Consider the following 18,397-nt stretch of genomic DNA (forward strand, 5'->3'; position numbering starts at 1 on the left):
ACTTGCTGCCAGGTACCCCTGCTTCTTACAGCTGATCGCTGCAGGACTCTGAGTAAAACGGCGATTACATTTTTTTTTTTTTTTAGCTGGGGGGCCTTCTAACAAAAAGGATTGTATGCGGAGAAGCTCTTTACCTCTTCACCTGAGATGACACCTCGGTTGTAGTTGTATTTGTTGGTGATTTTTCATCCTCTGGTTACGTAAGAGGTGATTTGAGTGAAGCGCAGGCTGCCCGGCCCGTGTAATCTGCAGCTTCAGTTGGCGGTGGACACTGTGGCGGCCTCTGCGCCGCATTAAAAGGTTAATCTCCTTTGTGTATTGAAAGCTGATGCCGCCTGTGTAATTGGTCACCTCTCAATAGTTCGCTTTGTCAGCATTTATTCATTTAGGAATAAAACGTGAGCGACCTTTTACGTTTCATTGCACCCAGTCTCGCCTCGTTAGTTGGAAATCCACCCCCCCCCCTAATCTTACTAGAGGCAAAAAAATTTGCAACTTTATTTTTGACTCTGCACCTCTCCTTATGGTGGCGCGGTGCCAGTATCACCATGTAAACAAGCCCCTTCGGTGCCCCTTCTTTTGTGTTCCCTTGGCTGCCATTCTCTGCTGTCTTGGGTTTCCCCGTATCATGGCTGTCTATTGTGCGGTCTACTGAGAAAGTTGCGGAGACCATGTAATTAGACATTTGTGTTTGCGCCCTCTGCTGGAGGGAGAATCGTCCGATGACGTCACTCCTGCCAGCAGCGACTACTGCTCAGACACTGGCACCTGCGATGGTGCTGACTCATATGAGAGACTTGTATGGGCTCCTGATTGAGACTTTGCTGTGGTCTTGGCCTCCGCTGCGCGTCCACAGTATAGATCTCGGGAGAAGAGTCTGATGGCTCTCGCAGTCTGTAATACAGCAATTCAGAGATTAAAATGGCCCTTGGCAACCCGGTCGGATATTCTGGGATCAGTTTCCTGTTTTTGGCCTTACTGGACAAAACCGGCAATTCGGCGTCTGTGCCAACTAGCTGGATCACTCTGGGCTCGGGGGTGAGTTTCGACGTTTTACCTGGACACCAGCTGTTAGTGACTGGGCTTGTTCGTAACCATCAAACGCGGTTTCAGTGTAATATGGAGGTCCTTTTGCTGGGGGAGCAGCATGTCTTGTTGCTTACAAAATGATGTAGGTATAAATGGTAGCCCCCCTAAATGTAGACACGGACAGTACTGCCTCTCACCTCCATGTAAATGATGTAGATACAGATAGTACTGCCTCCCTGTCTCCTCCTGTGGATGTAGATACAGATAGTACTGCCTCCCTGTCTCTTCCTGTGAATGATATAGGTGCAGATAGTACTGCCTCCTTGTCTCTTCCTGTGAATTTAGATACAGATAGTACTTCCTCCCTGTGAATGATGTAGGTGTGGATAGTACTGCCTCTGTAACTGATGACTGGCTGAATTGTGGCAGTTCTGTAATTCTCCTTTTTTAAGCCTCTTTCAGATATGTTCCCGTTTAGAAATTGACTAATATTTTAGCATCATGTCCCAGTCTCGGAATGGCGGCGGCCCACTCCATTTTTTATTTTTATTTTTTTGGGTGATTCTGCTGGCGTATCTGTATTCACTGGCCGCTTTTACAGGCAGAAATGCTGACAGTTGGCACCCCACCGACTCCCCCAGTGATGTGAAATCCGATTAGCGTCCTCCAGCCGGTGGATTTTCATCTTTCCTGTTCTGTAGATTTGCAGAAGGCATTAACAACGTGGAGGTTTAGGGACCCGGGAGCATTAGAGGCGATTACTGCGAGGAGTGCTTTCATCCATAGTCCTATTTAATCTATTGTGAAACAAAATCTAAACAACATAATAAAAAGTCAACCGCACCACGGATTCCCAGACAGTCTCCCACACTGGTACTAGCGAAGCCTTAAGCTGTGTAACTTCTGCGATCTGACGAGAGCAGGGACATTCAGCTTAGAATGGCCATTAACATTAAATGCTTTAATCCATAGTCCTTTTTAATCGATTGTGAAACAAAATCTAAACGACAATAAAAAGTCAACCGCACCACGGATTCCCAGACAGTCTCCCACAATTGTACTAGCGAGGCGTTAAGCTGCATAATTTCTGCGATCTAACGAGAGCAGGCACATTCAGCTTGGAATGGCCATTGACATTAAATGCTTTAATCCATAGTCCTTTTTAATCGATTGTGAAACAAAATCTAAACGACATAATAAATAGTCAACCGCACCACGGATTCCCAGACAGTCTCCCACACTGGTACTAGCGAGGCCTTAAGCTGTGTAACTTCTGCGATCTGACGAGAGCAGGCACATTCAGCTTAGAATGGCCATTGACATTAAAAGCCTTAATCCATAGTCCTATTTAATCTGTTGTGAAACAAAATCTAAACAACATAATAAAAAGGCAACCGCACCACGGATTCCCAGACAGTCTCCCACACTGGTACTAGCGAGGCCTTAAGCTGTGTAACTTCTGCAATCTGACGAGAGCAGGGACATTCAGCTTAGAATTGCCATTGACATTAAATGCTTTAATCCATAGTCCTTTTTAATCGATTGTGAAACAAAATCTAAACGACATAATAAAAATTCAACCGCACCACGGATTCCCAGACAGTCTCCCACACTGGTACTAGCGAGGGCTTAAGCTGTGTAACTTCTGCGTTCTGACGAGAGCAGGTACATTCAGCTTAGAATGGCCATTGACTTTAAATGCTTTAATCCATAGTCCTATTTAATCTATTGTGAAACAAAATCTAAACGACATAATAAAAAGTCAACCACACCACGGAATCCCAGACAGTCTCCCACACTGGTACTAGCGAGGCCTTAAGCTGTGTAACTTCTGCGATCTGACGAGAGTAGGGACATTCAGCTTAGAATGGCCATTGACATTAAATGCTTTAATCCAAAGTCCTATTTAATCTATTGTGAAACAAAATCTAAACAAAATAATAAAACGGCAACCGCACCACGGATTCCCAGACAGTCTCCCACACTGGTACTAGCGAGGCCTTAAGCTGTGTAACTTCTGCGATCTGACGAGAGCAGGGACATTCAGCTTAGAATGGCCATTGACATTAAATGCTTTAATCCATAGTCCTTTTTAATCGATTGTGAAACAAAATCTAAACGACATAATAAAAATTCAACCGCACCACGGATTCCCAGACAGTCTCCCACACTGGTACTAGCGAGGCCTTAAGCTGTGTAACTTCTGCGTTCTGACGAGAGCAGGCACATTCAGCTTAGAATGGCCATTGACGTTAAATGCTTTAATCCATAGTCCTATTTAATCTATTGTGAAGCAAAATCTAAACGACATAATAAAAAGTCAACAGCACCATGGATTCCCAGACAGTCTCCCACACTGGTACTAGCGAGGCCTTAAGCTGTGTAACTTCTGCGATCTGACGAGCGCAGGCACATGCAGCTTAGGATGGCCATTGACATTAAATGCTTTAATCCATAGTCCTTTTTAATCGATTGTGAAACAAAATCTAAACGACATAATAAAAAGTCAACCACACCACGGATTCCCAGACAGTCTCCCACACTGGTACTAGCGAGGCCTTAAGCTGTGTAACTTCTGCGATCTGACGAGAGCAGGCACATTCAGCTTAGAATGGCCATTGACATTAATTGCTTTAATCCATAGTCCTTTTTAATGGATTGTGAAACAAAATCTAAACGACATAATAAAAAGTCAACCACACCACGGATTCCCAGACAGTCTCCCACACTGGTACTAGCGAGGCCTTAAGCTGTGTAACTTCTGCGATCTAACGAGAGCAGGCACATTCAGCTTAGAATGGCCATCGACATTAAATGCTTTAATCCATAGTCCTTTTTTATCGATTGTGAAACAAAATCTAAACGACATAATAAAAAGACAACCGCACCACGGATTCCCAGACAGTCTCCCACACTGGTACTAGCGAGGCCTTAAGCTGTGTAACTTCTGCGATCTGACGAGAGCAGGCACATTCAGCTTAGAATGGCCATTGACGTTAAATGCTTTAATCCATAGTCCTATTTAATCTATTGTGAAACAAAATCTAAACAACATAATAAAAAGTCAACCGCACCACGTATTCCCAGACAGTCTCCCACACTGGTACTAGCGAGGCCTTAAGCTGTGTAACTTCTGCGATCTGACGAGAGCAAGGACATTCAGCTTAGAATGGCCATTGACATTAAATGCTTTAATCCATAGTCCTATTTAATCTATTGTGAAACAAAATCTAAACGACATAATAAAAAGTCAACCGCACCACGGATTCTCAGACAGTCTCCCACAATTGTACTAGCGAGGCGTTAAGCTGCATAATTTCTGCGATCTAACGAGAGCAGGCACATTCAGCTTAGAATGGCCATTGACATTAAATGCTTTAATCCATAGTCCTTTTTAATCGATTGTGAAACAAAATCTAAACGACATAATAAAAATTCAACCGCACCACGGATTCCCAGACAGTCTCCCACACTGGTACTAGCGAGGGCTTAAGCTGTGTAACTTCTGCGTTCTGACGAGAGCAGGCACATTCAGCTTAGAATGGCCATTGACGTTAAATGCTTTAATCCATAGTCCTATTTAATCTATTGTGAAACAAAATCTAAACGACATAATAAAAAGTCAACCGCACCACTGATTCCAAGACAGTCTCCCACACTGGTACTAGCGAGGCCTTAAGCTGTGTAACTTCTGCGATCTGACGAGAGTAGGGACATTCAGCTTAGAATGGCCATTGACATTAAAAGCCTTAATCCAAAGTCCTATTTAATCTATTGTGAAACAAAATCTAAACAAAATAATAAAACGGCAACCGCACCACGGATTCCCAGACAGTCTCCCACACTGGTACTAGCGAGGCCTTAAGCTGTGTAACTTCTGCGATCTGACGAGAGCAGGGACATTCAGCTTAGAATGGCCATTGACATTAAATGCTTTAATCCATAGTCCTTTTTAATCGATTGTGAAACAAAATCTAAACGACATAATAAAAATTCAACCGCACCACGGATTCCCAGACAGTCTCCCACACTGGTACTAGCGAGGCCTTAAGCTGTGTAACTTCTGCGTTCTGACGAGAGCAGGCACATTCAGCTTAGAATGGCCATTGACGTTAAATGCTTTAATCCATAGTCCTATTTAATCTATTGTGAAACATAATCTAAACGACATAATAAAAAGTCAACCGCACCACGGATTCCCAGACAGTCTCCCACACTGGTACTAGCGAGGCCTTAAGCTGTGTAACTTCTGCGATCTGACGAGAGCAGGCACATTCAGCTTAGAATGGCCATTGACGTTAAATGCTTTAATCCATAGTCCTATTTAATCTATTGTGAAGCAAAATCTAAACGACATAATAAAAAGCCAACCGCACCACGGATTCCCAGACAGTCTCCCACACTGGTACTAGCGAGGCCTTAAGCTGTGTAACTTCTGCGATCTGACGAGCGCAGGCACATGCTGCTTAGAATGGCCATTGACATTAAATGCTTTAATCCATAGTCCTTTTTAATCGATTGTGAAACAAAATCTAAACGACATAATAAAAAGTCAACCACACCACGGATTCCCATACAGTCTCCCACACTGGTACTAGCGAGGCCTTAAGCTGTGTAACTTCTGCGATCTGACGAGAGCAGGCACATTCAGCTTAGAATGGCCATTGACATTAAATGCTTTAATCCATAGTCCTATTTAATCTATTGTGAAACAAAATCTAAACGACATAATAAAAAGTCAACCGCGCCACGGATTCCCAGACAGTCTCCCACACTGGTACTAGCGTGGCCTTAAGCTGTGTAACTTCTGCGATCTGACGAGAGCAGGCACATTCAGCTTAGAATGGCCATTGACGTTAAATGCTTTAATCCATAGTCCTATTTAATCTATTGTGAAACAAAATCTAAACAACATAATAAAAAGTCAACCGCACCACGGATTTCCAAACAGTCTCCCACACAGGTACTAGCGAGGCCTTAAGCTGTCTAACTTCTGCGATCTGACGAGAGCAGGGACATTCAGCTTAGAATGGCCATTGACATTTAATGCTTTAATCCATAGTCCTTTTTAATCGATTGTGAAACAAAATCTAAACGACATAATAAAAATTCAACCGCACCACGGATTCCCAGACAGTCTCCCACACTGGTACTAGCGAGGCCTTAAGCTGTGTAACTTCTGCGATCTGACGAGAGCAGGGACATTCAGCTTAGAATGGCCATTGACATTAAATGCTTTAATCCATAGTCCTTTTTAATCGATTGTGAAACAAAATCTAAACGACATAATAAAAAGTCAACCGCACCACGGATTTCCAAACAGTCTCCCACACAGGTACTAGCGAGGCCTTAAGCTGTCTAACTTCTGCGATCTGACGAGAGCAGGGACATTCAGCTTAGAATGGCCATTGACATTTAATGCTTTAATCCATAGTCCTTTTTAATCGATTGTGAAACAAAATCTAAACGACATAATAAAAATTCAACCGCACCACGGATTCCCAGACAGTCTCCCACACTGGTACTAGCGAGGCCTTAAGCTGTGTAACTTCTGCGTTCTGACGAGAGCAGGGACATTCAGCTTAGAATGGCCATTGACATTAAATGCTTTAATCCATAGTCCTATTTAATCTATTGTGAAACAAAATCTAAACGACATAATAAAAAGTCAACCGCACCACGGATTCCCAGACAGTCTCCCACATTGGTACTAGCGAGGCCTTAAGCTGTGTAACTTCTGCGATCTGACGAGAGCAGGGACATTCAGCTTAGAATGGCCATTGACATTAAATGCTTTAATCCATAGTCCTTTTTAATCGATTGTGAAACAAAATCTAAACGACATAATAAAAAGTCAACCGCACCACGGATTTCCAAACAGTCTCCCACACAGGTACTAGCGAGGCCTTAAGCTGTCTAACTTCTGCGATCTGACGAGAGCAGGGACATTCAGCTTAGAATGGCCATTGACATTTAATGCTTTAATCCATAGTCCTTTTTAATCGATTGTGAAACAAAATCTAAACGACATAATAAAAATTCAACCACACCACGGATTCCCAGACAGTCTCCCACACTGGTACTAGCGAGGCCTTAAGCTGTGTAACTTCTGCGTTCTGACGAGAGCAGGCACATTCAGCTTAGAATGGCCATTGACATTAAATGCTTTAATCCATAGTCCTATTTAATCTATTGTGAAACAAAATCTAAACGACATAATAAAAAGTCAACCGCACCACGGATTCCCAGACAGTCTCCCACACTGGTACTAGCGAGGCGTTAAGCTGTATAACTTCTACGATCTAACGAGAGCAGGGACATTCAGCTTAGAATGGCCATTGACATTAAATGCTTTAATCCATAGTCCTTTTTAATCGATTGCGAAACAAAATCTAAACGACATAATAAAAAGTCAACCGCACCACGGATTCCCAGACAGTCTCCCACATTGGTACTAGCGAGGCCTTAAGCTGTGTAACTTCTTCGATCTGACGAGAGCAGGCACATTCAGCTTAGAATGGCCATTGACATTAAATGCTTTAATCCATAGTCCTTTTTTATCGATTGTGAAACAAAATCTAAACGACATAATAAAAAGACAACCGCACCACGGATTCCCAGACAGTCTCCCACACTGGTACTAGCGAGGCCTTAAGCTGTGTAACTTCTGCGATCTGACGAGAGCAGGCACATTCAGCTTAGAATGGCCATTGACGTTAAATGCTTTAATCCATAGTCCTATTTAATCTATTGTGAAACAAAATCTAAACAACATAATAAAAAGTCAACCGCACCACGTATTCCCAGACAGTCTCCCACACTGGTACTAGCGAGGCCTTAAGCTGTGTAACTTCTGCGATCTGACGAGAGCAAGGACATTCAGCTTAGAATGGCCATTGACATTAAATGCCTTAATCCATAGTCCTATTTAATCTATTGTGAAACAAAATCTAAACGACATAATAAAAAGTCAACCGCACCACGGATTCTCAGACAGTCTCCCACAATTGTACTAGCGAGGCGTTAAGCTGCATAATTTCTGCGATCTAACGAGAGCAGGCACATTCAGCTTAGAATGGCCATTGACATTAAATGCTTTAATCCATAGTCCTTTTTAATCGATTGTGAAACAAAATCTAAACGACATAATAAAAAGTCAACCCCACCACGGATTCCCAGACAGTCTCCCACACTGGTACTAGCGAGGCCTTAAGCTGTGTAACTTCTGCGATCTGACGAGAGCAGGCACATTCAGCTTAGAATGGCCATTGACATTAAAAGCCTTAATCCAAAGTCCTATTTAATCTATTGTGAAACAAAATCTAAACAAAATAATAAAACGGCAACCGCACCACGGATTCCCAGACAGTCTCCCACACTGGTACTAGCGAGGCCTTAAGCTGTGTAACTTCTGCGTTCTGACGAGAGCAGGCACATTCAGCTTAGAATGGCCATTGACGTTAAATGCTTTAATCCATAGTCCTATTTAATCTATTGTGAAACATAATCTAAACGACATAATAAAAAGTCAACCGCACCACGGATTCCCAGACAGTCTCCCACACTGGTACTAGCGAGGCCTTAAGCTGTGTAACTTCTGCGATCTGACGAGAGCAGGCACATTCAGCTTAGAATGGCCATTGACGTTAAATGCTTTAATCCATAGTCCTATTTAATCTATTGTGAAGCAAAATCTAAACGACATAATAAAAAGCCAACCGCACCACGGATTCCCAGACAGTCTCCCACACTGGTACTAGCGAGGCCTTAAGCTGTGTAACTTCTGCGATCTGACGAGCGCAGGCACATGCTGCTTAGAATGGCCATTGACATTAAATGCTTTAATCCATAGTCCTTTTTAATCGATTGTGAAACAAAATCTAAACGACATAATAAAAAGTCAACCACACCACGGATTCCCATACAGTCTCCCACACTGGTACTAGCGAGGCCTTAAGCTGTGTAACTTCTGCGATCTGACGAGAGCAGGCACATTCAGCTTAGAATGGCCATTGACATTAAATGCTTTAATCCATAGTCCTATTTAATCTATTGTGAAACAAAATCTAAACGACATAATAAAAAGTCAACCGCGCCACGGATTCCCAGACAGTCTCCCACACTGGTACTAGCGAGGCGTTAAGCTGTATAACTTCTACGATCTAACGAGAGCAGGCACATTCAGCTTAGAATGGCCATCAACATTAAATGCTTTAATCCATAGTCCTTTTTTATCGATTGTGAAACAAAATCTAAACGACATAATAAAAAGACAACCGCACCACGGATTCCCAGACAGTCTCCCACACTGGTACTAGCGTGGCCTTAAGCTGTGTAACTTCTGCGATCTGACGAGAGCAGGCACATTCAGCTTAGAATGGCCATTGACGTTAAATGCTTTAATCCATAGTCCTATTTAATCTATTGTGAAACAAAATCTAAACGACATAATAAAAATTCAACCGCACCACGGATTCCCAGACAGTCTCCCACACTGGTACTAGCGAGGCCTTAAGCTGTGTAACTTCTGCGATCTGACGAGAGCAGGGACATTCAGCTTAGAATGGCCATTGACATTAAATGCTTTAATCCATAGTCCTTTTTAATCGATTGTGAAACAAAATCTAAACGACATAATAAAAAGTCAACCGCACCACGGATTTCCAAACAGTCTCCCACACAGGTACTAGCGAGGCCTTAAGCTGTCTAACTTCTGCGATCTGACGAGAGCAGGGACATTCAGCTTAGAATGGCCATTGACATTTAATGCTTTAATCCATAGTCCTTTTTAATCGATTGTGAAACAAAATCTAAACGACATAATAAAAATTCAACCGCACCACGGATTCCCAGACAGTCTCCCACACTGGTACTAGCGAGGCCTTAAGCTGTGTAACTTCTGCGTTCTGACGAGAGCAGGCACATTCAGCTTAGAATGGCCATTGACATTAAATGCTTTAATCCATAGTCCTATTTAATCTATTGTGAAACAAAATCTAAACGACATAATAAAAAGTCAACCGCGCCACGGATTCCCAGACAGTCTCCCACACTGGTACTAGCGAGGCCTTAAGCTGTGTAACTTCTGCGATCTGACGAGAGCAGGCACATTCAGCTTAGAATGGCCATTGACGTTAAATGCTTTAATCCATAGTCCTATTTAATCTATTGTGAAGCAAAATCTAAACGACATAATAAAAAGCCAACCGCACCACGGATTCCCAGACAGTCTCCCACACTGGTACTAGCGAGGCCTTAAGCTGTGTAACTTCTGCGATCTGACGAGCACAGGCACATGCTGCTTAGAATGGCCATTGACATTAAATGCTTTAATCCATAGTCCTTTTTAATCGATTGTGAAACAAAATCTAAACGACATAATAAAAAGACAACCGCACCACGGATTCCCAGACAGTCTCCCACACTGGTACTAGCGTGGCCTTAAGCTGTGTAACTTCTGCGATCTGACGAGAGCAGGCACATTCAGCTTAGAATGGCCATTGACGTTAAATGCTTTAATCCATAGTCCTATTTAATCTATTGTGAAACAAAATCTAAACGACATAATAAAAATTCAACCGCACCACGGATTCCCAGACAGTCTCCCACACTGGTACTAGCGAGGCCTTAAGCTGTGTAACTTCTGCGATCTGACGAGAGCAGGGACATTCAGCTTAGAATGGGCATTGACATTAAATGCTTTAATCCATAGTCCTTTTTAATCGATTGTGAAACAAAATCTAAACGACATAATAAAAAGTCAACCGCACCACGGATTTCCAAACAGTCTCCCACACAGGTACTAGCGAGGCCTTAAGCTGTCTAACTTCTGCGATCTGACGAGAGCAGGGACATTCAGCTTAGAATGGCCATTGACATTTAATGCTTTAATCCATAGTCCTTTTTAATCGATTGTGAAACAAAATCTAAACGACATAATAAAAATTCAACCGCACCACGGATTCCCAGACAGTCTCCCACACTAGTACTAGCGAGGCCTTAAGCTGTGTAACTTCTGCGTTCTGACGAGAGCAGGCACATTCAGCTTAGAATGGCCATTGACATTAAATGCTTTAATCCATAGTCCTATTTAATCTATTGTGAAACAAAATCTAAACGACATAATAAAAAGTCAACCGCACCACGGATTCCCAGACAGTCTCCCACACTGGTACTAGCGAGGCGTTAAGCTGTATAACTTCTACGATCTAACGAGAGCAGGCACATTCAGCTTAGAATGGCCATTGACATTAAATGCTTTAATCCATAGTCCTTTTTAATCGATTGCGAAACAAAATCTAAACGACATAATAAAAAGTCAACCGCACCACGGATTCCCAGACAGTCTCCCACATTGGTACTAGCGAGGCCTTAAGCTGTGTAACTTCTTCGATCTGACGAGAGCAGGCACATTCAGCTTAGAATGGCCATTGACATTAAAAGCCTTAATCCATAGTCCTATTTAATCGATTGTGAAACAAAATCTAAACAACATAATAAAAAGTCAACCGCACCACGGATTCACAGACAGTCTCCCACACTGGTACTAGCGAGGCCTTAAGCTGTGTAACTTCTGCGATCTGACGAGAGCAGGAACATTCAGCTTAGAATGGCCATTGACATTAAATTCTTTAGTCCATAGTCCTTTTTAATCGATTGTGAAACATAATCTAAACGACATAATAAAAAGTCAACCGCACCACGGATTCCCAGACAGTCTCCCACACTGGTACTAGCGAGGCCTTAAGCTGTGTAACTTCTGCGTTCTGACGAGAGCAGGCACATTCAGCTTAGAATGGCCATTGACGTTAAATGATTTAATCCATAGTCCTATTTAATCTATTGTGAAACAAAATCTAAACGACATAATAAAAAGTCAACCGCACCACGGATTCCCAGACAGTCTCCCACACTGGTACTAACGAGGCCTTAAGCTGTGTAACTTCTGCGATCTGACGAGAGAAGGGACATTCAGCTTAGAACGGCCATTGACATTAAAAGCTTTAATCCATAGTCCTTTTTAATCGATTGTGAAACATAATCTAAACGACATAATAAAAACTCAACCGCACCACGGATTCCCAGACAGTCTCCCACACTGGTACTAGCGAGGCCTTAAGCTGTGTAACTTCTGCGATCTGACGAGAGCAGGCACATTCAGCTTAGAATGGCCATTGACGTTAAATGCTTTAATCCATAGTCCTATTTAATCTATTGTGAAACAAAATCTAAACGACATAATAAAAAGTCAACCGCACCACGGATTCCCAGACAGTCTCCCACACTGGTACTAGCGAGGCCTTAAGCTGTGTAACTTCTGCGATTTGACGAGAGCAGGGACATTCAGCTTAGAATGGCCATTGACATTAAATGCTTTAATCCATAGTCCTTTTTAATCGATTGTGAAACAAAATCTAAACTAAATAATAAAAAGTCAACCGCACCACGGATTCCCAGACAGTCTCCCACACTGGTACTAGAGAGGCCTTAAGCTGTGTAACTTCTGCGATCTGACGAGAGCAGGGACATTCAGCTTAGAATGGCCATTGACATTAAATGTTTTAATCCATAGTCCTTTTTAATCGATTGTGAAACAAAATCTAAACGACATAATAAAAATTCAACCGCACCACGGATTCCCAGACAGTCTCCCACACTGGTACTAGCGAGGCCTTAAGCTGTGTAACTTCTGCGATCTGACGAGAGCAGGGACATTCAGCTTAGAATGGCCATTGACATTAAATGCTTTAATCCATAGTCCTTTTTAATCGATTGTAAAACAAAATCTAAACGACATAATAAAAATTCAACCGCACCACGGATTCCCAGACAGTCTCCCACACTGGTACTAGCGAGGCCTTAAGCTGTGTAACTTCTGCGTTCTGACGAGAGCAGGCACATTCAGCTTAGAATGGCCATTGACGTTAAATGCTTTAATCCATAGTCCTATTTAATCTATTGTGAAACAAAATCTAAACGACATAATAAAAAGTCAACCGCACCACGGATTCCCAGACAGTCTCCCAACACTGGTACTAGCGAGGCCTTAAGCTGTGTAACTTCTGCTATCTGCCGAGAGCAGGCACATTCAGCTTAGAATGGCCATTGACATTGAATGCTTTAATCCATAGTCCTTTTTAATCGATTGTGAAACATAATCTAAACGACATAATAAAAAGTCAACCGCACCACGGATTCCCTGACAGTCTCCCACACTGGTACTAGCGAGGCCTTAAGCTGTGTAACTTCTGCGATCTGACGAGAGCAGGCACATTCAGCTTAGAATGGCCATTGACATTAAATGCTTTAATCCATAGTCCTTTTTAATCGATTGTGAAACAAAATCTAAACGACATAATAAAAATTCAACCGCACCACGGATTCCCAGACAGTCTCCCACACTGGTACTAGCGAGGCCTTAAGCTGTGTAACTTCTGCGATCTGACGAGAGCAGGCACATTCAGCTTAGAATGGCCATTGACGTTAAATGCTTTAATCCATAGTCCTATTTAATCTATTGTGAAACAAAATCTAAACGACATAATAAAAAGTCAACCGCACCTCGGATTCCCAGACAGTCTCCCACACTGGTACTATCGAGGCGTTAAGCTGTGTAACTTCTGCGATCTAACGAGAGCAGGCACATTCAGCTTAGAATGGCCATTGACATTAAATGCTTTAATCCATAGTCCTTTTTAATCGATTGCGAAACAAAATCTAAACGACATAATAAAAAGTCAACCACACCACGGATTCCCAGACAGTCTCCCACATTGGTACTAGCGAGGCCTTAAGCTGTGTAACTTCTGCGATCTGACGAGAGCAGGCACATTCAGCTTAGAATGGCCATTGACATTAAAAGCCTTAATCCATAGTCCTATTTAATCGATTGTGAAACAAAATCTAAACAACATAATAAAAAGTCAACCGCACCACGGATTCACAGACAGTCTCCCACACTGGTACTAGCGAGGCCTTAAGCTGTGTAACTTCTGCGATCTGACGAGAGCAGGAACATTCAGCTTAGAATGGCCATTGACATTAAATTCTTTAGTCCATAGTCCTTTTTAATCGATTGTGAAACATAATCTAAACGACATAATAAAAAGTCAACGGCACCACGGATTCCCAGACAGTCTCCCACACTGGTACTAGCGAGGCCTTAAGCTGTGTAACTTCTGCGTTCTGACGAGAGCAGGCACATTCAGCTCAGAATGGCCATTGACGTTAAATGCTTTAATCCATAGTCCTATTTAATCTATTGTGAAACAAAATCTAAACGACATAATAAAAAGTCAACCGCACCACGGATTCCCAGACAGTATCCCACACTGGTACTAGCGAGGCCTTAAGCTGTGTAACTTCTGCGATCTGACGAGAGCAGGCACATTCAGCTTAGAATGGCCATTGACATTAAATGCTTTAATCCATAGTCCTATTTAATCGATTGTGAAACAAAAGCTAAACGACATAATAAAAAGTCAACCGCACCACGGATTCCCAGACAGTCTCCCACACTGGTACTAACGAGGCCTTAAGCTGTGTAACTTCTGCGATCTGACGAGAGCAGGCACATTCAGCTTAGAATGGCCATTGACATAAAAAGCCTTAATCTATAGTCCTATTTAATCTATTGTGAAACAAAATCAAAACAACATAATAAAAAGTCAACCGCACCACGGATTCCCAGACAGTCTCCCACACTGGTACTAGCGAGGCCTTAAGCTGTGTAACTTCTGCGATCTGACGAGAGCAGGGACATTCAGCTTAGAATGGCCATTGACATTTAATGCTTTAATCCATAGTCCTTTTTAATCGATTGTGAAACAAAATCTAAACGACATAATAAAAATTCAACCGAACCACGGATTCCCAGACAGTCTCCCACACTGGTACTAGCGAGGCCTTAAGCTGTGTAACTTCTGCGATCTGACGAGAGCAGGGACATTCAGCTTAGAATGGCCATTGACATTAAATGCTTTAATCCATAGTCCTTTTTAATCGATTGTGAAACAAAATCTAAACGACATAATAAAAAGTCAACCGCACCACGGATTTCCAAACAGTCTCCCACACAGGTACTAGCGAGGCCTTAAGCTGTCTAACTTCTGCGTTCTGACGAGAGCAGGCACATTCAGCTTAGAATGGCCATTGACATTAAATGCTTTAATCCATAGTCCTATTTAATCTATTGTGAAACAAAATCTAAACGACATAATAAAAAGTCAACCGCACCACGGATTCCCATACAGTCTCCCACACTGGTACTAGCGAGGCGTTAAGCTGTATAACTTCTACGATCTAACGAGAGCAGGCACATTCAGCTTAGAATGGCCATTGACATTAAATGCTTTAATCCATAGTCCTTTTTAATCGATTGCGAAACAAAATCTAAACGACATAATAAAAAGTCAACCGCACCACGGATTCCCAGACAGTCTCCCACATTGGTACTAGCGAGGCCTTAAGCTGTGTAACTTCTGCGATCTGACGAGAGCAGGGACATTCAGCTTAGAATGGCCATTGACGTTAAATGCTTTAATCCATAGTCCTTTTTAATCGATTGTGAAACATAATCTAAACGACATAATAAAAAGTCAACCGCACCACGGATTTCCAAACAGTCTCCCACACAGGTACTAGCGAGGCCTTAAGCTGTCTAACTTCTGCGATCTGACGAGAGCAGGGACATTCAGCTTAGAATGGCCATTGACATTTAATGCTTTAATCCATAGTCCTTTTTAATCGATTGTGAAACAAAATCTAAACGACATAATAAAAATTCAACCGCACCACGGATTCCCAGACAGTCTCCCACACTGGTACTAGCGAGGCCTTAAGCTGTGCAACTTCTGCGATCTGACGAGAGCAGGCACATTCAGCTTAGAATGGCCATTGACATTAAAAGCCTTAATCCATAGTCCTATTTAATCGATTGTGAAACAAAATCTAAACAACATAATAAAAAGTCAACCGCACCACGGATTCACAGACAGTCTCCCACACTGGTACTAGCGAGGCCTTAAGCTGTGTAACTTCTGCGATCTGACGAGAGCAGGAACATTCAGCTTAGAATGGCCATTGACATTAAATTCTTTAGTCCATAGTCCTTTTTAATCGATTGTGAAACATAATCTAAACGACATAATAAAAAGTCAACCGCACCACGGATTCCCAGACAGTCTCCCACACTGGTACTAGCGAGGCCTTAAGCTGTGTAACTTCTGCGATCTGACGAGAGCAGGCACATTCAGCTTAGAATGGCCATTGACATTAATTGCTTTAATCCATAGTCCTTTTTAATCGATTGTGAAACAAAATCTAAACGACATAATAAAAAGTCAACCACACCACGGATTCCCAGACAGTCTCCCACACTGGTACTAGCGAGGCGTTATGCTGTGTAACTTCTGCGATCTAACGAGAGCAGGCACATTCAGCTTAGAATGGCCATCGACATTAAATGCTTTAATCCATAGTCCTTTTTTATCGATTGTGAAACAAAATCTAAACGACATAATAAAAAGACAACCGCACCACGGATTCCCAGACAGTCTCCCACACTGGTACTAGCGAGGCCTTAAGCTGTGTAACTTCTGCGATCTGACGAGAGCAGGCACATTCAGCTTAGAATGGCCATTGACGTTAAATGCTTTAATCCATAGTCCTATTTAATCTATTGTGAAACAAAATCTAAACAACATAATAAAAAGTCAACCGCACCACGTATTCCCAGACAGTCTCCCACACTGGTACTAGCGAGGCCTTAAGCTGTGTAACTTCTGCGATCTGACGAGAGCAGGGACATTCAGCTTAGAATGGCCATTGACATTAAATGCCTTAATCCATAGTCCTATTTAATCTATTGTGAAACAAAATCTAAACGACATAATAAAAAGTCAACCGCACCACGGATTCTCAGACAGTCTCCCACAGTTGCACTAGCGAGGCGTTAAGCTGCATAATTTCTGCGATCTAACGAGAGCAGGCACATTCAGCTTAGAATGGCCATTGACATTAAATGCTTTAATCCATAGTCCTTTTTAATCGATTGTGAAACAAAATCTAAACGACATAATAAAAAGTCAACCGCACCACGGATTCCCAGACAGTCTCCCACACTGGTACTAGCGAGGCCTTAAGCTGTGTAACTTCTGCGATCTGACGAGAGCAGGCACATTCAGCTTAGAATGGCCATTGACATTAAAAGCCTTTATCCATAGTCCTATTTAATCTATTGTGAAACAAAATCTAAACAACATAATAAAAAGCCAACCGCACCACGGATTCCCAGACAGTCTCCCACACTGGTACTAGCGAGGCCTTAAGCTGTGTAACTTCTGCGATCTGACGAGAGTAGGGACATTCAGCTTAGAATGGCCATTGACATTAAAAGCCTTAATCCAAAGTCCTATTTAATCTATTGTGAAACAAAATCTAAACAACATAATAAAAAGTCAACCGCACCACGGATTCACAGACAGTCTCCCACACTGGTACTAGCGAGGCCTTAAGCTGTGTAACTTCTGCGATCTGACGAGAGTAGGGACATTCAGCTTAGAATGGCCATTGACATTAAAAGCCTTAATCCAAAGTCCTATTTAATCTATTGTGAAACAAAATCTAAACAAAATAATAAAACGGCAACCACACCACGGATTCCCAGACAGTCTCCCACACTGGTACTAGCGAGGCCTTAAGCTGTGTAACTTCTGCGATCTGACGAGAGCAGGGACATTCAGCTTAGAATGGCCATTGACATTAAATGCTTTAATCCATAGTCCTTTTTAATCGATTGTGAAACAAAATCTAAACGACATAATAAAAATTCAACCGCACCACGGATTCCCAGACAGTCTCCCACACTGGTACTAGCGAGGCCTTAAGCTGTGTAACTTCTGCGATCTGACGAGAGCAGGCACATTCAGCTTAGAATGGCCATTGACGTTAAATGCTTTAATCCATAGTCCTATTTAATCTATTGTGAAACAAAATCTAAACAACATAATAAAAAGTCAACCGCACCACGTATTCCCAGACAGTCTCCCACACTGGTACTAGCGAGGCCTTAAGCTGTGTAACTTCTGCGATCTGACGAGAGCAGGGACATTCAGCTTAGAATGGCCATTGACATTAAATGCCTTAATCCATAGTCCTATTTAATCTATTGTGAAACAAAATCTAAACGACATAATAAAAAGTCAACCGCACCACGGATTCTCAGACAGTCTCCCACAATTGTACTAGCGAGGCGTTAAGCTGCATAATTTCTGCGATCTAACGAGAGCAGGCACATTCAGCTTAGAATGGCCATTGACATTAAATGCTTTAATCCATAGTCCTTTTTAATCGATTGTGAAACAAAATC

At 42.4% G+C, this 18,397-nt stretch overlaps 80 pseudogenes; all 80 read right to left on the reverse strand.

The window, feature by feature from the left end:
- Window positions 1-1,861: 1,861 nt before the first annotated feature.
- Window positions 1,862-1,980, reverse strand: LOC142704159 (5S ribosomal RNA; annotated as a pseudogene).
- Window positions 1,981-2,231: 251 nt separating this feature from the next.
- LOC142704121 (5S ribosomal RNA) lies at window positions 2,232-2,350 on the reverse strand (annotated as a pseudogene).
- A 67-nt stretch (window positions 2,351-2,417) lies between these two features.
- On the reverse strand, window positions 2,418-2,536 carry LOC142704218 (5S ribosomal RNA; annotated as a pseudogene).
- A 67-nt stretch (window positions 2,537-2,603) lies between these two features.
- LOC142704160 (5S ribosomal RNA) lies at window positions 2,604-2,722 on the reverse strand (annotated as a pseudogene).
- Window positions 2,723-2,975: 253 nt separating this feature from the next.
- LOC142704162 (5S ribosomal RNA) lies at window positions 2,976-3,094 on the reverse strand (annotated as a pseudogene).
- Window positions 3,095-3,161: 67 nt separating this feature from the next.
- LOC142704269 (5S ribosomal RNA) lies at window positions 3,162-3,280 on the reverse strand (annotated as a pseudogene).
- A 67-nt stretch (window positions 3,281-3,347) lies between these two features.
- LOC142704193 (5S ribosomal RNA) lies at window positions 3,348-3,466 on the reverse strand (annotated as a pseudogene).
- A 67-nt stretch (window positions 3,467-3,533) lies between these two features.
- LOC142704260 (5S ribosomal RNA) lies at window positions 3,534-3,652 on the reverse strand (annotated as a pseudogene).
- Window positions 3,653-3,719: 67 nt separating this feature from the next.
- Window positions 3,720-3,838, reverse strand: LOC142704149 (5S ribosomal RNA; annotated as a pseudogene).
- A 67-nt stretch (window positions 3,839-3,905) lies between these two features.
- LOC142704257 (5S ribosomal RNA) lies at window positions 3,906-4,024 on the reverse strand (annotated as a pseudogene).
- A 67-nt stretch (window positions 4,025-4,091) lies between these two features.
- Window positions 4,092-4,210, reverse strand: LOC142704280 (5S ribosomal RNA; annotated as a pseudogene).
- Window positions 4,211-4,277: 67 nt separating this feature from the next.
- LOC142704209 (5S ribosomal RNA) lies at window positions 4,278-4,396 on the reverse strand (annotated as a pseudogene).
- A 67-nt stretch (window positions 4,397-4,463) lies between these two features.
- On the reverse strand, window positions 4,464-4,582 carry LOC142704191 (5S ribosomal RNA; annotated as a pseudogene).
- A 253-nt stretch (window positions 4,583-4,835) lies between these two features.
- LOC142704163 (5S ribosomal RNA) lies at window positions 4,836-4,954 on the reverse strand (annotated as a pseudogene).
- Window positions 4,955-5,021: 67 nt separating this feature from the next.
- Window positions 5,022-5,140, reverse strand: LOC142704270 (5S ribosomal RNA; annotated as a pseudogene).
- Window positions 5,141-5,207: 67 nt separating this feature from the next.
- On the reverse strand, window positions 5,208-5,326 carry LOC142704134 (5S ribosomal RNA; annotated as a pseudogene).
- A 67-nt stretch (window positions 5,327-5,393) lies between these two features.
- On the reverse strand, window positions 5,394-5,512 carry LOC142704232 (5S ribosomal RNA; annotated as a pseudogene).
- Window positions 5,513-5,579: 67 nt separating this feature from the next.
- On the reverse strand, window positions 5,580-5,698 carry LOC142704118 (5S ribosomal RNA; annotated as a pseudogene).
- Window positions 5,699-5,765: 67 nt separating this feature from the next.
- On the reverse strand, window positions 5,766-5,884 carry LOC142704256 (5S ribosomal RNA; annotated as a pseudogene).
- A 67-nt stretch (window positions 5,885-5,951) lies between these two features.
- On the reverse strand, window positions 5,952-6,070 carry LOC142704175 (5S ribosomal RNA; annotated as a pseudogene).
- Window positions 6,071-6,137: 67 nt separating this feature from the next.
- Window positions 6,138-6,256, reverse strand: LOC142704151 (5S ribosomal RNA; annotated as a pseudogene).
- Window positions 6,257-6,323: 67 nt separating this feature from the next.
- On the reverse strand, window positions 6,324-6,442 carry LOC142704176 (5S ribosomal RNA; annotated as a pseudogene).
- Window positions 6,443-6,509: 67 nt separating this feature from the next.
- LOC142704137 (5S ribosomal RNA) lies at window positions 6,510-6,628 on the reverse strand (annotated as a pseudogene).
- A 67-nt stretch (window positions 6,629-6,695) lies between these two features.
- Window positions 6,696-6,814, reverse strand: LOC142704265 (5S ribosomal RNA; annotated as a pseudogene).
- Window positions 6,815-6,881: 67 nt separating this feature from the next.
- LOC142704178 (5S ribosomal RNA) lies at window positions 6,882-7,000 on the reverse strand (annotated as a pseudogene).
- A 67-nt stretch (window positions 7,001-7,067) lies between these two features.
- LOC142704148 (5S ribosomal RNA) lies at window positions 7,068-7,186 on the reverse strand (annotated as a pseudogene).
- Window positions 7,187-7,439: 253 nt separating this feature from the next.
- Window positions 7,440-7,558, reverse strand: LOC142704198 (5S ribosomal RNA; annotated as a pseudogene).
- Window positions 7,559-7,625: 67 nt separating this feature from the next.
- LOC142704258 (5S ribosomal RNA) lies at window positions 7,626-7,744 on the reverse strand (annotated as a pseudogene).
- A 67-nt stretch (window positions 7,745-7,811) lies between these two features.
- LOC142704281 (5S ribosomal RNA) lies at window positions 7,812-7,930 on the reverse strand (annotated as a pseudogene).
- Window positions 7,931-7,997: 67 nt separating this feature from the next.
- On the reverse strand, window positions 7,998-8,116 carry LOC142704210 (5S ribosomal RNA; annotated as a pseudogene).
- Window positions 8,117-8,183: 67 nt separating this feature from the next.
- LOC142704157 (5S ribosomal RNA) lies at window positions 8,184-8,302 on the reverse strand (annotated as a pseudogene).
- Window positions 8,303-8,369: 67 nt separating this feature from the next.
- On the reverse strand, window positions 8,370-8,488 carry LOC142704116 (5S ribosomal RNA; annotated as a pseudogene).
- Window positions 8,489-8,555: 67 nt separating this feature from the next.
- On the reverse strand, window positions 8,556-8,674 carry LOC142704146 (5S ribosomal RNA; annotated as a pseudogene).
- A 67-nt stretch (window positions 8,675-8,741) lies between these two features.
- LOC142704234 (5S ribosomal RNA) lies at window positions 8,742-8,860 on the reverse strand (annotated as a pseudogene).
- A 67-nt stretch (window positions 8,861-8,927) lies between these two features.
- LOC142704117 (5S ribosomal RNA) lies at window positions 8,928-9,046 on the reverse strand (annotated as a pseudogene).
- Window positions 9,047-9,299: 253 nt separating this feature from the next.
- LOC142704252 (5S ribosomal RNA) lies at window positions 9,300-9,418 on the reverse strand (annotated as a pseudogene).
- Window positions 9,419-9,485: 67 nt separating this feature from the next.
- LOC142704152 (5S ribosomal RNA) lies at window positions 9,486-9,604 on the reverse strand (annotated as a pseudogene).
- A 67-nt stretch (window positions 9,605-9,671) lies between these two features.
- LOC142704179 (5S ribosomal RNA) lies at window positions 9,672-9,790 on the reverse strand (annotated as a pseudogene).
- Window positions 9,791-9,857: 67 nt separating this feature from the next.
- On the reverse strand, window positions 9,858-9,976 carry LOC142704271 (5S ribosomal RNA; annotated as a pseudogene).
- A 67-nt stretch (window positions 9,977-10,043) lies between these two features.
- LOC142704262 (5S ribosomal RNA) lies at window positions 10,044-10,162 on the reverse strand (annotated as a pseudogene).
- Window positions 10,163-10,415: 253 nt separating this feature from the next.
- LOC142704253 (5S ribosomal RNA) lies at window positions 10,416-10,534 on the reverse strand (annotated as a pseudogene).
- Window positions 10,535-10,601: 67 nt separating this feature from the next.
- Window positions 10,602-10,720, reverse strand: LOC142704221 (5S ribosomal RNA; annotated as a pseudogene).
- A 67-nt stretch (window positions 10,721-10,787) lies between these two features.
- On the reverse strand, window positions 10,788-10,906 carry LOC142704180 (5S ribosomal RNA; annotated as a pseudogene).
- A 67-nt stretch (window positions 10,907-10,973) lies between these two features.
- Window positions 10,974-11,092, reverse strand: LOC142704254 (5S ribosomal RNA; annotated as a pseudogene).
- A 67-nt stretch (window positions 11,093-11,159) lies between these two features.
- On the reverse strand, window positions 11,160-11,278 carry LOC142704230 (5S ribosomal RNA; annotated as a pseudogene).
- A 67-nt stretch (window positions 11,279-11,345) lies between these two features.
- Window positions 11,346-11,464, reverse strand: LOC142704197 (5S ribosomal RNA; annotated as a pseudogene).
- Window positions 11,465-11,531: 67 nt separating this feature from the next.
- On the reverse strand, window positions 11,532-11,650 carry LOC142704132 (5S ribosomal RNA; annotated as a pseudogene).
- A 67-nt stretch (window positions 11,651-11,717) lies between these two features.
- Window positions 11,718-11,836, reverse strand: LOC142704238 (5S ribosomal RNA; annotated as a pseudogene).
- A 67-nt stretch (window positions 11,837-11,903) lies between these two features.
- Window positions 11,904-12,022, reverse strand: LOC142704224 (5S ribosomal RNA; annotated as a pseudogene).
- A 67-nt stretch (window positions 12,023-12,089) lies between these two features.
- Window positions 12,090-12,208, reverse strand: LOC142704142 (5S ribosomal RNA; annotated as a pseudogene).
- A 67-nt stretch (window positions 12,209-12,275) lies between these two features.
- On the reverse strand, window positions 12,276-12,394 carry LOC142704173 (5S ribosomal RNA; annotated as a pseudogene).
- A 67-nt stretch (window positions 12,395-12,461) lies between these two features.
- Window positions 12,462-12,580, reverse strand: LOC142704141 (5S ribosomal RNA; annotated as a pseudogene).
- A 67-nt stretch (window positions 12,581-12,647) lies between these two features.
- LOC142704153 (5S ribosomal RNA) lies at window positions 12,648-12,766 on the reverse strand (annotated as a pseudogene).
- Window positions 12,767-12,833: 67 nt separating this feature from the next.
- LOC142704272 (5S ribosomal RNA) lies at window positions 12,834-12,952 on the reverse strand (annotated as a pseudogene).
- A 254-nt stretch (window positions 12,953-13,206) lies between these two features.
- LOC142704264 (5S ribosomal RNA) lies at window positions 13,207-13,325 on the reverse strand (annotated as a pseudogene).
- Window positions 13,326-13,392: 67 nt separating this feature from the next.
- LOC142704138 (5S ribosomal RNA) lies at window positions 13,393-13,511 on the reverse strand (annotated as a pseudogene).
- Window positions 13,512-13,578: 67 nt separating this feature from the next.
- LOC142704186 (5S ribosomal RNA) lies at window positions 13,579-13,697 on the reverse strand (annotated as a pseudogene).
- A 67-nt stretch (window positions 13,698-13,764) lies between these two features.
- LOC142704128 (5S ribosomal RNA) lies at window positions 13,765-13,883 on the reverse strand (annotated as a pseudogene).
- A 67-nt stretch (window positions 13,884-13,950) lies between these two features.
- On the reverse strand, window positions 13,951-14,069 carry LOC142704135 (5S ribosomal RNA; annotated as a pseudogene).
- Window positions 14,070-14,136: 67 nt separating this feature from the next.
- On the reverse strand, window positions 14,137-14,255 carry LOC142704115 (5S ribosomal RNA; annotated as a pseudogene).
- Window positions 14,256-14,322: 67 nt separating this feature from the next.
- Window positions 14,323-14,441, reverse strand: LOC142704261 (5S ribosomal RNA; annotated as a pseudogene).
- Window positions 14,442-14,508: 67 nt separating this feature from the next.
- On the reverse strand, window positions 14,509-14,627 carry LOC142704263 (5S ribosomal RNA; annotated as a pseudogene).
- Window positions 14,628-14,694: 67 nt separating this feature from the next.
- Window positions 14,695-14,813, reverse strand: LOC142704247 (5S ribosomal RNA; annotated as a pseudogene).
- Window positions 14,814-14,880: 67 nt separating this feature from the next.
- LOC142704217 (5S ribosomal RNA) lies at window positions 14,881-14,999 on the reverse strand (annotated as a pseudogene).
- A 67-nt stretch (window positions 15,000-15,066) lies between these two features.
- On the reverse strand, window positions 15,067-15,185 carry LOC142704145 (5S ribosomal RNA; annotated as a pseudogene).
- Window positions 15,186-15,252: 67 nt separating this feature from the next.
- Window positions 15,253-15,371, reverse strand: LOC142704239 (5S ribosomal RNA; annotated as a pseudogene).
- A 67-nt stretch (window positions 15,372-15,438) lies between these two features.
- On the reverse strand, window positions 15,439-15,557 carry LOC142704267 (5S ribosomal RNA; annotated as a pseudogene).
- A 67-nt stretch (window positions 15,558-15,624) lies between these two features.
- Window positions 15,625-15,743, reverse strand: LOC142704181 (5S ribosomal RNA; annotated as a pseudogene).
- A 67-nt stretch (window positions 15,744-15,810) lies between these two features.
- Window positions 15,811-15,929, reverse strand: LOC142704204 (5S ribosomal RNA; annotated as a pseudogene).
- Window positions 15,930-15,996: 67 nt separating this feature from the next.
- Window positions 15,997-16,115, reverse strand: LOC142704136 (5S ribosomal RNA; annotated as a pseudogene).
- A 67-nt stretch (window positions 16,116-16,182) lies between these two features.
- Window positions 16,183-16,301, reverse strand: LOC142704158 (5S ribosomal RNA; annotated as a pseudogene).
- Window positions 16,302-16,554: 253 nt separating this feature from the next.
- LOC142704259 (5S ribosomal RNA) lies at window positions 16,555-16,673 on the reverse strand (annotated as a pseudogene).
- A 67-nt stretch (window positions 16,674-16,740) lies between these two features.
- LOC142704242 (5S ribosomal RNA) lies at window positions 16,741-16,859 on the reverse strand (annotated as a pseudogene).
- A 253-nt stretch (window positions 16,860-17,112) lies between these two features.
- Window positions 17,113-17,231, reverse strand: LOC142704170 (5S ribosomal RNA; annotated as a pseudogene).
- Window positions 17,232-17,298: 67 nt separating this feature from the next.
- LOC142704202 (5S ribosomal RNA) lies at window positions 17,299-17,417 on the reverse strand (annotated as a pseudogene).
- Window positions 17,418-17,484: 67 nt separating this feature from the next.
- Window positions 17,485-17,603, reverse strand: LOC142704223 (5S ribosomal RNA; annotated as a pseudogene).
- Window positions 17,604-17,670: 67 nt separating this feature from the next.
- On the reverse strand, window positions 17,671-17,789 carry LOC142704196 (5S ribosomal RNA; annotated as a pseudogene).
- A 67-nt stretch (window positions 17,790-17,856) lies between these two features.
- LOC142704139 (5S ribosomal RNA) lies at window positions 17,857-17,975 on the reverse strand (annotated as a pseudogene).
- A 67-nt stretch (window positions 17,976-18,042) lies between these two features.
- On the reverse strand, window positions 18,043-18,161 carry LOC142704243 (5S ribosomal RNA; annotated as a pseudogene).
- A 67-nt stretch (window positions 18,162-18,228) lies between these two features.
- Window positions 18,229-18,347, reverse strand: LOC142704212 (5S ribosomal RNA; annotated as a pseudogene).
- Between the last annotated feature and the right edge of the window lie 50 nt (window positions 18,348-18,397).

This window comes from Rhinoderma darwinii, unplaced genomic scaffold (assembly GCF_050947455.1).
Source record: "Rhinoderma darwinii isolate aRhiDar2 unplaced genomic scaffold, aRhiDar2.hap1 Scaffold_3029, whole genome shotgun sequence".
In the NCBI taxonomy this organism is placed as follows: Eukaryota; Metazoa; Chordata; class Amphibia; order Anura; family Rhinodermatidae; genus Rhinoderma; species Rhinoderma darwinii.